The following is a 4,283-nucleotide window of genomic DNA, read 5'->3' as shown; positions in this document are numbered from 1 at the left end:
TGGGCACCTGTGAACCTAAGTCACGGAGACGAGCAACATTACCCACGCCACGCTGCCACATACCCGTTTATAGGGTGGGCCACATTCACACAATAGAGAACACACACAGAGAGAAACATCCATGCCCTGAGCGGGATTCGAACCTGCAACCATTGGCTTCACAGTCAGACCGCTCGGCCACCTGGCCGGCAATTTAGTGGATATAAAGAACATCCCATTTTCTACGAATTTAAATACGGATCTTAACAACTGATTTGAAAAATCGAAAAACTGCATAGTGCAAACTTTGGGATCGTCCACTAATTATATGCAGGGTTCAAACAAATAGGAATACATGCAGTATTCGTTGTTTCAAGCTTTTTCAGAATTTAGTTATTTTTCTGAAAATAAAAACTAAATATTTTGCATTATCTCATTGTTAAATTTTTATAGGGATGAATTTAGAGAGGTTCTAATCGTTTTTACTTCCAGCAAATGCTGTATCAAATCTTGTCGGATAAATTTTTGTAGTTCTACTACTATTGATTCGACACTTTAATTTATTTTAAAAATCATCCATTCTGATCCACAATTCAGTAATCATATTTGAAAATTTTTAAATTAGGTTTTCAGAGATCGTCTCCTTTATTACTTTTGTAAAAATGTCAAGAGACGCATTTACTATGTTGAAATCTTACGAAATGTTGATTAAGAAAGTCTTGAGCTCTTTTACAATTTTAAATAAATTATGGTATGAGAGACTAATTGGATTAACTAATTGGTACCAGATGTTTTTTTTTTAATGCAACAGGAAATTAAATATAAATAGCGAAATTCTGAAATCAATTAGTCATTTATCTTTTTTAAAGTACTCGGGTATATGTCTACTATTCCAAAGATTGTCCTGATCTTTTTCGTTGAACCATTACGGAGCATATATAGCAGTGATTACCAACTGGCGGCCCACGAACTAAAACTCATTAGTTGTCATTTTTTTGAGGACAATTTTCGTAAAAATCTATATGGGTTTTAAATACTTTTCTTTCGTTAAAAAAAAAAAATCTCAATTTCTTCGCTTGTGTGAAATTTAACATACCAACGATGCAAAAATAATTATTTCTCAGGTTTTGCATCCAAGAAAATATTTAATCAAATACAAAAATAATCGTGTATGTTGCTCTTTTTTATTTCGTTTTTTTGCATTTTGTGAATATCATTTAGCATGTGCGTATCTGACTGTAATAATTAATGTTCCTTTAAAAATAAAAGAGTCCTATATAAAATTTTGAAAAAGTTGCTGCCCGCCATTTGACTGGGGTTTTTAATTACGGCCTCTGGCCTCATGTAAGTTGGAAACCCCTGATATATAGTGCAGCTAAATGTATCAAGACCCTAAAAAAGTTTTAATTAGTTTATATTTACTACAGGACGATCACCGCTAACTTTAGAATACCTATAAATAGTGTAAATTTATCTTCCATTTCTTTCAGTATTTTCAGGAAACTCCAAAACTTAAAAATTTTCTTAAAGCGACAACTGGAAAATTCATGCCTGTTCGTAACTACTTTTAAACCATTTAGGGGCTCCTCCACTAAGGATGATACCTTTTGAATAGACAAGGGGAGGATAGGGTAAAAAGAAGTGTTCCATTCACTTGTTGTTTAAATTTTGGTTAAAATAAAAACATATAAAATTAGGAAATTAAATAGTTTTAAATTGTTTTTATATTTGTATTCTCAAACTAAGCAAGCGTGCAATATTATATTTATGCTCAAAAAATATAATTAAAACACAATGTTAAAAGAAAATAACAATTGAAATTTCTCATATAACTAAAGTGCTAAGCCCCTGTTTGCTGACGCTCACTAACCCCGATGATTGCTGCTCAATAATTTCTATTTCTTGACATGAAACAGTTGAAATTATTCAATTAAAAATATATGTACTAAAAAGAACACTTGTGCCTCCACTTCCCACTACCAAATATTTCCCTTATGATACTATTAAGATCTATAAGTGAACATAAATCATTTTTCTAAGTTATCATTTTTTGAAATAATATTTAAAATTAGAAGTATTAAAATCATTTTTTAAGTTATCATTTTTTGAAATAATATTTAAAATTAGAAGCATTTTGTTATAACAAATTTTTAATTTAATATTTTTGCTTACCAAACAGACGGTTGTATTTTAAATACAATTTTCGCCTTCATCACTTTGTGCATGAAGCTGAAAGTTAAGTTCTGAATCATTTAACGAATCTTTTTAACCGTTGTATATCAATGTAATTTGCGCCCAAAAAAATCTTTATAAAATCAGACACCGATTTAAATAACTTTATCTTAAAATGTAACGTAGAATTACACTGTTTTAATAATAATAATTATAATCAAAACAATCCTCCTAAACTCTCAATTTAGAAAAAAAAAATCAAAACGTAATAATAACAGTACAGGTAATTTTAACCTTCAAATTATTGAAACAAAAATATTTATAGGAAAACAATAACTTCATGACTCATATCAATTTTATGCTGATGACAACCAGATCAATTTGAAAATTAATGTGGGAAAACTGGATCCTACCATGTGATTTTGCAGCCAATAAAAATGGATTGACAACAATGGAAAACTGTGCCACCATGATTAGATTTTTATGCATAGTAAGAAACGTGTTTTTGTTTGAACTGTGAATATATCCTTATGAAAAGGTGAGGGTATGGTTAAATTTTTGAGCAACTAGAAATAAATCCAGCAACCAAAGAATTTTCTCAAAATGAAGATGACCATAGAATTTTGGCTGCTTCTCTAATAGCATGTGAGGCATCACATGATGGTCAAAAAGTTCTAGATTAGTACTGCAAGAAGGAATTTTTTGACAGATTTTAAATTAAATTTATTTTATGCCATTTTTTGATTTAAAAAAAAAACACCGCCATTTTGTGAAGAAAAAAAAATAGTTTTTAAAAATCATGCGCGCAATGGAAACTATATTCCTGTATTTAAAAAAGAAATAAAACGGAATTAAATTTGGATGATTTTTTTCAACTTATGAACACAGAAAGTTATGCATAATTTTAAAAATAAGTTTAGTATATTTTACCGTGAATGATTGAAATCAAGAGAATGTTTTCTTTCACAGGTGAATGTCAACAAAGGGAAGGAGGGGTCTAAAATATTGGGTAAAAAAATGTAGCGTCATTTCTAAACGGCCCCTTGGAGCAAATATGAGATGCTTATTACATTCGTCAATTGGAAAAAGCTAGGTCAAAAATGGCGGATGATGAAAAACAGCGATTTTAAGGGTATTACATCGATTAATGCTTTTCGAAGAAAAAAAAGTATCCTTCAAATTTCTTTTTTTTTCCGACTCTCCTTCATCAAAAGTGAGATACCATGTTGTGTATTTTATCTCGAGATTTCAGACGTGAGGAATAAATTAACTCTGTCTTGGACTAATTCAACAGGGAGAAATTAATAATATTAAAATGAAAAATTGATGACTGCTACGTTTAAGAAATTTTCTTCGTAAATTTTATGTGTTTTCGGAATCACTTATCTTTTATTTATTTTTTATAGTATATGCTATTTGACTTCGATTTTAACTGATAAAGTAATCTTGAGACATGTATTTAACCCTTTGACGCAGATGGGACACCGGTGTCCCTTTTAAATACTTTTCCTGTAGCTCAAAATTGCAAGCAAAATTAGATTTTTTTTAATTGTTAAAAAAAGTGTAATAGTTACTAAAAGAACTGTTACATTATCGGAATTATATTTGGACTAAAATATAAAATCCAAAAAAAAGTAGTTTGAAAAAAATTGTTATTCATATTCAAAAATTTATCAAATTGATTTTGTAAATTTTATTTTATTTTATTATCGGCGCTGAACAGCTGACACAATTTTGAGTTAACGACTTTCCATGTTAATTTCCGTACCCCTGTATTTTTGAAACCAATATAGAAGACGCGAGAACTCCTGGATCAAGTATTGAGAGAAATTTGCTTTCGTGGAAGACTTTTTTATGAAACTAACCCACATTTACATGGAAAGGTGGTAACCCACATTTACATGGCTCCCACGATTAGCCTGATAGCAAGGGGAATCTAACCCATGATCCGACAACCACTGAGAATATTTTATTTACATCATCACTATGGTCGGTGCGAGCCGGCAGCAGAAGTCGTATAAATCAGTCACCGCTGTGGTTCGAACCGGGGTCACGTCGTTAAGAAGTGAGGGCTCAACCCCCTGAGCCACTACGACACCGATTTTGTAATTTAAAGAAATTCCAAGGCTAAC

Source organism: Parasteatoda tepidariorum, chromosome 4, assembly GCF_043381705.1.
Source record: "Parasteatoda tepidariorum isolate YZ-2023 chromosome 4, CAS_Ptep_4.0, whole genome shotgun sequence".
Classification (NCBI taxonomy): domain Eukaryota; kingdom Metazoa; phylum Arthropoda; class Arachnida; order Araneae; family Theridiidae; genus Parasteatoda; species Parasteatoda tepidariorum.
Note: the sequence above shows the minus strand (reverse complement) of the source record.